This window comes from Anneissia japonica, unplaced genomic scaffold (assembly GCF_011630105.1).
Source record: "Anneissia japonica isolate Jap-2015-1 unplaced genomic scaffold, ASM1163010v1 scaffold315_len769609_cov171, whole genome shotgun sequence".
Taxonomy (NCBI): Eukaryota; Metazoa; Echinodermata; class Crinoidea; order Comatulida; family Comatulidae; genus Anneissia; species Anneissia japonica.
This window is the reverse complement of record NW_022758691.1, coordinates 332,308-345,151: the sequence shown is the minus strand read 5'-3', so window position 1 is coordinate 345,151 and position 12,844 is coordinate 332,308. Positions and strand designations below refer to the sequence as shown.

Here is a 12,844-nt window from a genome sequence, read left to right as displayed (position 1 = left end):
TGAAGCAAAATAAGTTATTATTCACACATCCTTGTTGGTCTACTGACCAAACAGATTTAGAACGATACGGTATTTTTAAAAAAGTATCAGAAAGCATGTTTGGGTTTAATTGAACCATGGCTATTACCAGCTTCGACAAATTTAATAAGATAAATCCAGCAACATCAATAAATCTTAAGTAGGCCTACATTATTATTCCAATTGAAATACATTTTTCCTTAAACATTGAATGTCAACGTTTGATACATATATATATAAATTTAATCCATTCGAAATAAAAATAATAACCGAAAAGGGGACATTGTCGAAAGTTTAATGGATAATAGATCAGAAATTCTTCCGAGATGGTTTTGATATATGCGATAATAACATAGCTTGCGTATAATCGTGCTTAATGCTGTGGTTTTTTTTTAATTGCATCTTTAAAAACGTTGAATAATGAACAGTCCAATTAATATTGCAGAATAAGAAGTAACATATTTAGTAATCAGCATGGACAGCGTATAAAACATTAACCAAGATTTGTTAAAGTAGTAGCCAAACCGAAACGAGGTTTTAAAATACAATAATTTTTTTTGCATTTGATGGCTGAACGATGGAAGGATTACAAACTTATTCATGAATAGCCAAGACCGCAATAGATTAATATAAATCTTCTAAATGAAATATTAATTTCCATAAAATCCTTGATTCGACTTGCGCGCAAAAGCATTATTGAATTATATACGGATGAGGTGAGAAGAGTTGTATGGATGTCATTGGAATTCGAGTGTTATAACTACATTATCCTTGATGTTGACTTAATGTTGATAACCGTTAGCATTATATTAAGTGGAATTAAACTGCAATGACAGAGCATATTAATCTGTGTTTTGAGATGTATAACTGGAATAATCAAAACCTCAAATTTTCAGTCTTTAAGAGCAATAAGCATGGACGCGCACAAAAAATGTTGTCTAGAATTTTAAACAAAATGGAATCAATTATATTACCTAGTTTTTTAAAATATTAAATATAGGTCTAGGCCAAAATATATGGAAATTAAGTTATTTTAATTTCTTTCATTCAATCCTAGATATAATAAAGATAAATTAAAGGTTAAATATAAATTATTATGATGTCCAAGGAAAACATGTTTTTCGGGGTTTTTTTTTTTTTCAATTAGCGAATTTCTGATTCATTACTAATTTTATCGACGCAGATCGTTATGAAAATTTAAATTTTCTGTTCATATTAAAGAGTGGTCAAGATATAGACTAAAAAAAATCAGCACATTTGATAACTCTATGCTCGTGCTTGTGCTCTATAATCATGCCTCCTTATGATGCTTGACGAGCGGAGAGCTGATCATTTGAGATCCTCGATGCTCTCAGTCAAGTCTCTTTATGAGGGTTGAAGAATGAAGAGCTTATCATTGGTACCCTGGTTTGCTCTAGCTAAGTCTCCACTCCTCAAGAGGCTTGAGGAGTGGAGAGCTGATCATTTGAGATCCTCGATGCTCTACAGTCAAGTCTCTTTATCATTGTTGAAGAATGAAGAGCTTATCATTGGTACCCTGGTTTGCTCTAGCCAAGTCTCCACTCCTCAAGAGGCTTCAGGAGTGGAGAGCTGATCATTTGAGATCCTCGATGTTCTACAACGAAGTTTCTTTATGTGTTTTTGGAAGTGGAGAGTTTACAACGAAGTTTCTTTATGAGGTTTAAGTAAAGAGCTCATCATCTGAGATCCTAAATGATCTACAACCAAGTCTATTTATGTGGTTTTATAAGTGGAGAGTTAATCATTTGGTGTCAATGCTCTATAACCAAGTATCTTAAGTGGATTTGAAAGTAAAGAGCTGATCATTAGGTGCCCTTGTTTGCTCTAAAACCAAGTCTAATGTGGTTTTGGAAGTGAATGGTTAATCATTTTGCAAGTCAATGCTCTATAACCAAATATTTTTACGTGGCTCTGAGTGTAGAGAGAGCTAATCATCTCTGAGATCCTCGATGCTATGCAACCAAACTCTTAATGGGGTTTTGGAAGTGAAGAGTTAATATATTTTGACACCGTCAATGCTCTATGACGAAGTATCTTCATGTGGCTTTGGGAGTGGAAAACTGATCATTTTGAATCCGGGACGCTTTACAACCAAGTTTTTTTTTTATGAGGTTTGGCAATTTGAGAGCTCATCATTCGAGATCCTTGAAGCTCTACAACCAAGTTTCTTTATGCGTTTTAGGGAGTAAAGTTATCAACCCCAATGCTCTACAACCAAGTCTTTCTGAAGCTTTGGTGCTTTATAACCAAGTCGTTTTATGAGGATTACGGAGGGAAGTATTATCATTTCAGTCACTCATTACTCTGGAACAAAGTGGACTCTTTATGAGGCTTACGGAGTGGAAAGCTGTACCCTGTTGAGCCTAGGCCTACCAACTTTCTTTCGTAGTGCGAATTTGGGAAATTGGGAGCTAAAAATTCGAGTTCATCAAATGGTCTATAACCATGGGAGCATGATCATCCGATTATTTGAGACCCACATACTGTAGCTCTATACCCAAGTCTGTTCGTGAACATTGGGAAGTGGAGAGCTCATTATTTTGGAAACTAGATGCTCCGTAACCAAGGCTCTGTATAAGGCTTAGTTCGTGAAGAGCTGATCATTTGGGAACCTCAACGCTCCATAATAACCAAGTTTTCTTATGAGGCTTAAAAAGTGAGGTTGTTTTAGGTTTTTTGACATTTTTCATGTTTAGCCACAAAACAACATCTCTACTTCGATTACTGTTCAGTTACAAATTGTTTAAACTTTTCTTACCGAAAGCATTTGATTCAGCATATCTATGAGGATCCTATCTCTTACAACCTTTTCAACTTGATTGTCGATACTTGCCAATGTTTCTGCATTACCCACTGCCGCTAATGCTAAAATCGCTAACGTCACCAATAAACTCGCCTGTATCATCTTGCATGTAGACATTCTTCCTATGGTGACAATGAAACAATGGAATAAGCAGTGCCTTTCTGATGGCAGTTATCTTTCATTGAAATAGCTATAACAATCATTTATTATTATAATTAGAATATATATATATATATATATATATATACATATATATATATATATTGTTTATTATGCTTAATATATTACATTATTATAAATATGCTATATAGCCCTATATATACATATATAATATTGATATATATATATATATATATAATGTTGTAATATAAATATATTAATATATTTTCTGAATATTTTTCATTTTCGTACAACAGGATTTACAAGATTTGAACAAAGGATTATTGGAGCATACGGAAAGCATTTAAATGATGGAGTTTAAGTTTCACTTCTTGATTTTTACTATTAAACTAAAATTGTTATAATAAGTTGTACAAAATGATCAATGAATAAATGGAATTATAGCATTATTTTGCTTAATGTATATAAACGTGTGTAATATCACTCCCACCATGTCTATTTAGCAATTTAGCATACGTAATTCAAGCCAATGATATATTATGTACGGTAGCCTAACTAATAGTTGCAACATGATTTCATAGAATTTGATAAAAACAATTTTATCGGTATACTGAATGCACAATCAAGTTGTGAACTCCGGTTTAAGATATTTAAAGTAGTTCGCTCACCAGCTGACGTCTAAAGACACTTGAGCGCATACACAATCTGTTCTCAACATGCACAATGGACCTTTCCAAGTGCCAATCAAACTTAACAACTGACCAATCAGACAGGGTCAGGAATACGCGCGTGTCCTACAAACAGATGTGTTGTACCACACCTACCTGGTACACCTAATGGTGGAAGAGCCGCTTTAAGGGAAAAATTACCGTGATACGTCATCTCCCAAGAGTTTAATTTCTATTTCCAATTGCAGATGTATAAATGTTACATAGCTACGTTATTACACACTGACATTCTAAAGAAAAGTGTCATTTACGGGATAGTTTATGGAAATATATTTTGGTGAAGAAAATCGATAATGTTCCATTACAGTTCACATTATTATTGTCATAAACTTATTTTTGCAATACAAATGTTCTAGATAACCTTACACAGCAGCTTTAGATATGCAGGTGCATTTTGCCGATAGGAAGAAGATGTTGGTTAATTGAAAGGGAATAATTTAAAAAAAATCGACTAAAACTTTATTGTAAGTAGACGTCTAGAGTTTGGTTTAATTTGATTTATATTTAGGAACATGGATTAGCAGCAATGAATATCACTGAATAATTGGAAATTCATTTTACTAACTCAAATCATAGACATACACAGACAAAACAAGTGAATTGGTCAGTACACCTCAGTGGTGGAGCCAGGAATCCATAATAGAGGCGGGGTGGGGGAACAGTGAGGAACTTCCTCAGATAGAGGGTCACGATCTTGATGGCCGCAAGCTGCACTCTCAGATTTACAATACAGTTTTTGGGTTTTTTTTATTTGAAAAATGTAGGGGGCTGGGGCGGGTCGCCTACCCCTTGAACACGCTAACTGCACCTGGAGAAATCCTATCCAAAGAACAATGTACCGTAGTAAGTGCTTTACCCGAGAATACAAGCGAAGATTAGCATGTTTAGAATATAACATAAGCTTAAAGCTGATTCCTTATAAATGAGCGCCCCCGTGCTCTCAATGTTGAGCCTGTCTCGTAATTAACGATGGCTTATTATCTCAATTTGCTCTCAGAAGGGAAACAATCTTATTTTCTACGATAAGCTGGTTATGTCTATCGAAATAGTTGAAGTATATTATTCGGCCTACGTGCGATAATAAATGTGATCACAGAAAACAGACTCTATATTAGTGTAGTGCGTTCTTTGGTAACCATCTAGCAGCTTGATTTCAACTCTCATGAGAACCATAACTTTGGTGTAATGTAAGTATGAAATGAGAAAATTTGGACTTTAAACTTACAGCAAATCAATTTGCCGTGACATTAATACGTCGATATCTTATTACATTTCTAGATATTAATTTCGAAGATATAATTTGAAACGCGTTTGTAAATATTAGTTGAGTAAAGAATATAGACTAACGTGAGAAAACAGTGCGTAAGATGTGCAGAGATTACATTTATATAACTTGTAATATAGTGTCAGGCGAAAACTATACGCACGCCAATGTTGTCAATGGCAACTGTGATACGAGTTTCGACAACTGTCACGTGATATTCCGAGACAACGTCAAAGGATAGTGATGTCTGTGTGGATATTTTACAGTGATTGATAATACATCTAATGCATTGTCCTGATTGTTGAACATGAGTAGGGTGGATAGATTCATAGCCTGTAATTTGTCTTCCTCTGTCATTATTTTCCACGTTCCGACTCTTTCTGACTAATTAAACGTAAACGTCTAAACGCACGTATGCTCAATCAACTGTTATTTTAGAGTAACCATGAAAAACAGACATTTATTGATTATTATTATTATTAATAGCCTTTTAACAACCACAATAGCATCGATTTTGTATATATTTGTAAGTGCTTTTCCATAAAATATTTTTTTATTTTTTTTTATTTTGCTAATCTTTGTTAACGTGCGAGTTTTTAGGATTAACTTAGTATCATTAGCAGGCAGGCCGAGAGCTGATAACTTAACATAAGTATGCCCCTATCTCCACCCCAAGCTCTAATTTTAGGTTCCCTGAGATTAAGACCTAATACTACAATACAATGGGAGAAGCTTAGCTAAACTGGTGGTAGTCATTGTGTGTTCGCTGAACCCCGGTTCTATTCACATCGTCGTTCTACTTGTGTTTCAACTAGAGGGCTGAAATGCAAGTGTCGATAAACCACCGTCTTTTGGATAAGATTAAGACGTTGGTCCCAATCCCGTGCGCGTTATGGTCCACGTGCACGTTAAAGCACACAGTACACTATTCGGAAAAGAGTAGTGGATTGTTTCCCGGTGTACTGCCCAATCACCACCAGAGGGACCCCAATTTAAAGTCTTCTTTATACTTTCGTGGGTTATCACTTTCTGTGTTTACACTGAATAAATCCATCCATCCATCCAATGACGTCACTCTAACTAAAAATTAGTGTTGTTCAAAAGGTTAACCAATTGAATTGCATAAATGAAGTGTTCAACACATTTAGCAGACGATTAAGTACAGTACAAAGTGATATGACCCTGCTTAATGTATATGCACGTCAGCTGGAATATTTAATTAATTATTTATGACTAGAAATATGATTTAATTTTCACACGAACGCATGCAATTTAAGACACTAATCTAGGGTTAATGATAAAGATATATAATCTGAAAATCATATGTATTGATATTAAGTGGTGTACGGGGGAGCACTTAATGAAATAATTAAGATGCCATTGAGTGTGGAATAGGAGAGTAGCACAGCTTTTGTTACATGTATAGTTTTGACGTACATCAAACAAAGCAACTGCATTGAATCGGATAACTTTAAATAACTTGAAATTGATTAATTTTATCGGCAATGCAATGCAATCAATCTGAATATTTATAGGGTTAGGATCAAAGATTTAACTTTTTACGAACAATTCACTTTAAGTCTAATTGACGAAAACATCAAAAATCACAATCTAAGCCTACGCTTGATTGTATTTGAATATGTGATGTAATTCGAATTGATTTAATGTGATTGTAATGTGATTGTACAGAAAGGCAAATCAAAAAGCAATGGATCATGGGGCCTAATCAGGATATTGATAAACCATAGGCAACAAGGACTATAAAGCCTGGATTAGATTGGATGGATTTATTCGGTGTAAACATTAAGGATAGTCTTGAAGAAGACTTATTTTCAGTGGGGTCCTTCTGGTGGTTATTGGGCAGTACACCGGGAGACAATCCCCTACTCTTTTCCGATGAGTGTACTGCGTTCTTAATGTGCACATGGGCCATAATGCACACGGGACCAACGGCTTAAACGTCTCATCCGAAAGACGGTGCGCGTAACTTGTATCAATATACAATATGATATATGTTATGATATACTGTAAGATATGATATGATACGATGTGATATGATATGATATGATATATTGTGTCATGTGGATGTAACGTTTTTTTTTTAGGCCTATATATTTTTTGATGGGATGTGATATGATATGATGTTGCATTAAACATGATGTGATATGTGATGTGATACACAGTGTCGTATCTTCGTGGGTATGCGGGGTGTCTAAACTAAAAAGACGCCATCCTACTGAGGAACAACAGCGACCCACACCACACAGTATATATTAGTACGTAGGCCTAACACACCGAATCGATGGCTCCGTGAACGTGAAGGCCAAAATCTGTTTCTAACTGTTTTTACTTATTTTTTTGGATTTTTGTATAATATGATTTTAGGAAAGGCAGCACTTTAAAGCAACAGCTAGGCTTGTTTAAGTTCATCTGTAAGTCTCAGTTTGAGGTTGCAAGTTCGTTGTGTTAATTGTTTCGTAGGCCTATCGTGCTCGATTTATGCAAACCATCCACCAACATAATCAATCTACCAACTATTTCAAATACACAACAAAAACAAGTTGAAGTACCCGTGTAAATGAATTACGGTAAATGTCGACATCAGGCCCTGCAATAGCAATATACCGAACCTACTGAGTTAAAACACTTATGTTTAATCGGCAAATGTTGTTTAGCATTCAGATCTCGTCGTAGTGTCATTACATCGGATCTTCCTATATTTTTATAGCTTAAATTTGTACTAAGTCTAGGCATAAAGGAAATGTACAATACCCGTTATTGTAGACACTCTTCATCTAGTGGTGCTCGATAAGAAGTATCGAGTATTCTAGAAGTATTCCCGATTGTTATGGTTATGCTTATGTAAATGCTGGATTACAGTAGTTAGAATGTGCCCTTGATAACTGTGAAAAAAGTATTATGGTTTATTTTTAATATGTTATTTTGGATAACATATGGTTTATATCCTACATATTTATTGATATTTTAATTATAAATTTCATAATCCGTACACGAAGGACCAGTACCAATAAAAGTTGTATAGTAGGATTTAATTAATCATTTGCTGATGCAATAATTCCATCGGCCATTCTATTTGCTTATATCGAGCAATAACTATATAAACATATAAACATATTTCACACCTGTTATGTTCGTACTCAACGCATAAATGTCAAATAAAATACTAACAAAAATATTGATTTTATATATTTTGGTTAGCATTTTTTAAGATAACGATAATTCCATTCATTACTACGTAAATTATTTTCTGAGGGTAGAAGGCAACATAACGTATACCGTACTCGTGGAAAGCACAATTCAACATCTCAATAATCGAAATGTTTTTTTAAGACAGTTTATTAAAGTTCATTTTTAACATTAAATAAAGAAATAAAACGATAAAAAAAAATACGATTGCACTGTTTGTCAGGTTTGCAGGCGTCTAACACACTCTTGTGACTGATAAAACTCTTTTTTCTTCTAAAGACCATTTTATTATTTTATGTTCAAAAAGAAACATTACTGACGTAATTGCATTTATCCTTCGTGCGATATAAGCAAAATATGTGGTTTTTAGTTTGTAACGTCTTCATGAGGGTTGGGGGAATGTGTAGTTTTTCTACTAAGTGTCTACTCTATGAGCGAACGATAGTCATTGGGATTTCTAAGCTTCAGTTGTTATCGAAGCAATCATGCTTTCCTAGAATATATATTACTAAACAACATGAGATAACATGTAATAATTGAGAGGCTAACAACCGCCCCCAATTTTCATTACTCAAATGATTCGCTTTGAATGAAAATCTAACCGATACTACACTAAAATTTCCAAAAGTGAAGTATTGATCAAAACCTCTGTCTCTCGCATATTTCAGTAAAAGCCATCGATCTAATATTGTCAGAACCACATTACATGAACACATGGTACCTTTATTTTAAACGGCTGAATTATAGGATGCTTGAGTGAAACAACCCGCTAAAATCTTTCATAACCATGATTAGTTTATAGAGAGTGGTTATTTCACATGTCTTTCTCGTAATTTTATCTCTTATTTATACGGAGCTCCTTTCATTCCGTGGAAATTACAACAGTGTCTTTAACTTACATGAATCATAAATCTAGACCTATTTAGTAAATCAAATATTTGTTAAAACTTGATATAAACCTTATTTAGCGAGATGATCAACACGCCAACAGTATATTCACAATCTCATCAATATTGTGACTTTTTATGTTTTAATTATGGTTTCTTTATTAGGTAATGCAGCTAAAGGGTCATACCAATTTTCGTTGTCTAAGAATTGTCAAAACCATCAATATAGAAAATAATTTTACTGCCCTTGAAAACTGTGAAAAAAATATTATGGTTTATTTTTAATATGTTATTTTGTATAAAAATGGTTTATATCCTACATATTTATTGATATTTTAATTATAAATTTCATAATCCGTACACGAAGGACCAGTACCAATAAAAGTTCTCAGTTGTATAGCAGGATTAATCATTTGCTGATGCAATAATTCCATCGGCCATTCTATTTGCTTATATCGAGCAATAATTATATAAACATATTTCACACCTGTTATGTTCGTACTTAACGCATAAATGTCAAATAAAATACTAACAAAAAATATTAATTTTATATATTTTGGGTTAGCATTTTTTAAGATAACGATAATTCCATTCATTACTACGTAAATTATTTTCTGAAGGTAGAAGGCAACATAACGTATACCGTACTCGTTGACTGCACAATTCCACATCTCAATAATCGAAATGTTTTTTTAAGACAGTTTATTAAAGTGCAATTTTAACATTAATTAAAGAAATTAAATTTTTAAAAAATACGATTGCACTGTTTGTCAGGTTTGCAGGCGTCTAACACACTCTTGTAAATGATAAAACTGTTTTTTTCTTCTAAAGACCAGTTTATTATTTTGTTATGTTCAAAAAGAAACATGACTAACTTAATTGCATTTATCCTTCGTGCGATATAAGCAAAATATGTGGTTTTTAGTTTGTAACGTCTTTATATGGGCTGGGGGAATGTGTAGTTTTTCTACACTAATATTTCCAAAAGTGATTTATTGATCAAAACCTCTGTCTCTCGCAAATTTCAGTAAAAGCCATCGATCTAATAATGTCAGAACCACATTACATGAACATATGGTACCTTTATTTTAAACAGCTGAATTATAGGATGCTTGAGTGAAACAACCCGCTAAAATCTTTCATAACCATGATTAGTTTATAGAGAGTAGTTATTTCACATGTATTTCTCGTAATTTTATCTCTTATTTAAACGAAGCTCCTTTCATTTCGTGGAAATTACAACAGTGTCTTTAACTTACATGAATCATAAATCTAATCGATAGAAAATCAAGCAAAGAAAGGTTTTTCATTTTGAAATGGACACACAATGGCAAGAGAAATAAATTTTAGTCACATGCCTCATCCATATGCTAATTGACTAAAATGCGTAAATTAAAGCTGAAAATATAGAATTTCCCATATCTTGGCAACTGCTGGCACTCTGTATTTTAAAAAACATAATACAAATATATTTATTACATGGTTGTTTTTAAGGTGAACACAATTGTTAATATTGGCCTACATTAGGATAACGCTATAAAAATAATACAAGCATAAACGTCACGGTCTTCCTTTTTGTAGTCTATATATCTACTCTGTAAATCATGATTTATTAGTAAAGAAAAAAGAAACTAGTGAATGCTGCAGGAAAGGAATGACGAACATAGGAGTACCACTTCGACACTGAATTGCAAAGAGAACTTCATCATTATATTTTTTGATATATATTGCTCTTTGTTCATGTATAAAGACAAATGTGTTCACTGTTCATTTAAAGAACATGTGCTTTGTGGATGTTGACAGAAAGATTATGATGTTCTATATAGGAAGTATAAACAAGATTATTGTTATATTAGAAAAAGAACAATGACTTTGCATGGCTATGTCGTTACAGCTCTTTAGCTCATAATTTATAGACCTATAATGTTTGTTGCCAATATTTCATTGGAAATTGGCCCAAGTATATTTTGCATTGAATATATTATAATCACGGGCACTGTACAGCCAGAGAGAAGTAAGGTAAACTACCTGAGATATGAGGAACATGTAGTTCATTGTTTGACAAGATTTAATAAGCAGTGGTTGAATCTTCCTGATAAATTATTTTCCGTGTTCGGGAAGTTGATGCAAGTCTGTTAACACTCCGTTAGGACTAAGTATCATGAGTGTCCCTTGTGAATTTTAGCGGAAAGATAAGTGTTCGTAAAGGACAGTGACATCTACCGATCTTGAAATTAAAGTTAATTTGAAATAATCGTATTTTTTTTATTGAACATGGTTCTGTGAAACAACTTGAGGTAGGAACTGAACATTATTTGATTGTTTGACAAGATTTAATCCAATAGATTATATAATTGCATTATTTATGATTAATAATTTTCTGTGTTCAGACAAATCTGTTCACGGTCTATTTGGTGTGTAACTATCACAATGCGCCCTTGTGGACTTTCATCATCATCATCTATCATTTTACGTTGTGCTTGAAAAAGGACAATGACATTATGTGTCTGTATTGGTACAGATCTTAAACTGGTAATTGCTATCGGTCGGTTTGTCTGAAGTTAGTCTGAAAAACTATATATACATCGCATGAAAAATTATTATAAATGAGAGGCTATGTATAACTGTAATTTTTGTGATTTTCAATACACCTTATTGGTATGACATCATCCTGGCAATGTGGTATATGACATTATTATGCCATATATAGGCAAATCCCAGTTTTGGCAAATAATGGGGTAAGAAGAACGCACCCTCCCTCCGCTTTAATCAAATTAAGAGGCTTTGGTTTAGTTGATGCCTGAAGATACACCATAATATGACTCACCAGAACATATAATAAGGCAATCAGCTTCGACCTACTCGAACACGTTGAGACTATCTGATAGTGTGAATAGAGCATAAGATAGGATCAATAACATTTATTTTATTGTTTGACTAGACTTATAAAATAAGTAACACTGTTGCATTGTTCATAAAAACATAATTTCTGTATAAGTAAAGCGAGACAATTCTTTATGTGAATGTAAAAAGGAGAATATTATGTTTGAAAAAGGAAAATGACAATACGTGGTTGTGTTAATAGAGCACTTAAACTGATAATGACTATGGTGGTTGTTGCCTACGGTAGTTAATCTGAAAAATGTCCGTATCTTTGCAGAACATTTTTTTGTTTATTCGACTACTTGAACCATTGTGTAAAATCGGGTTTGATGAGTATCGCTGCGTTTAACCCGAGAACTCCGACAAGTTGTCTCGGTAGTAACAAAACGACTCACTTAACATTGCAGAATATGTGATATCCATGTATTACAGCCTTGATTGAATTATTCCATGCAAACTTAATGCGAATCAATTAACGTATCCATTGTGTGTCAACAGTTCTATTTTGGTCTTTAAATGCTGTTTTCGATCAACGTTTTCTATGTCCAAAGCAATTCTTCGCCAAAAATAGGCATCGCATGATTAAGATTACATTTTTGTTATTTGTAAGACGTTTGTGCATTAACATACAATGTAAGGTCATATACTGATTTGGTTTAATTTTACCACATAGCCTACTCTCAAAATAGTAAACAACAGCATGAACACATCTAACAAAAATTAAGTTAGAATGATGTTGCTGTAACAACTGATGTCGCAGTGGATTTCATCAATTGAATTAATACTGTACATGTTGAAAAACAACTAAAAATGCAATATCCTGGAAAATTGATAGATCGAAATAGGAGATAAAGTGTTGCAAATCTCCAGCTGCATGCAATAGTTTAGGTTCAACAAACAAATAAGCCTATTA

At 33.4% G+C, this 12,844-nt stretch overlaps 1 long non-coding RNA gene across 1 annotated transcript in view; it reads right to left on the bottom strand.

Annotated features, from left to right (window-relative positions):
* Window positions 1-12,844, bottom strand: part of LOC117125338 — a 32,325-nt gene that overhangs the window by 11,653 nt on the left and 7,828 nt on the right. The window contains exon 2 of the long non-coding RNA XR_004448108.1: window positions 2,798-2,964. This is a non-coding gene — a long non-coding RNA (uncharacterized LOC117125338). The remainder of the gene's footprint in view (window positions 1-2,797; window positions 2,965-12,844) is intronic.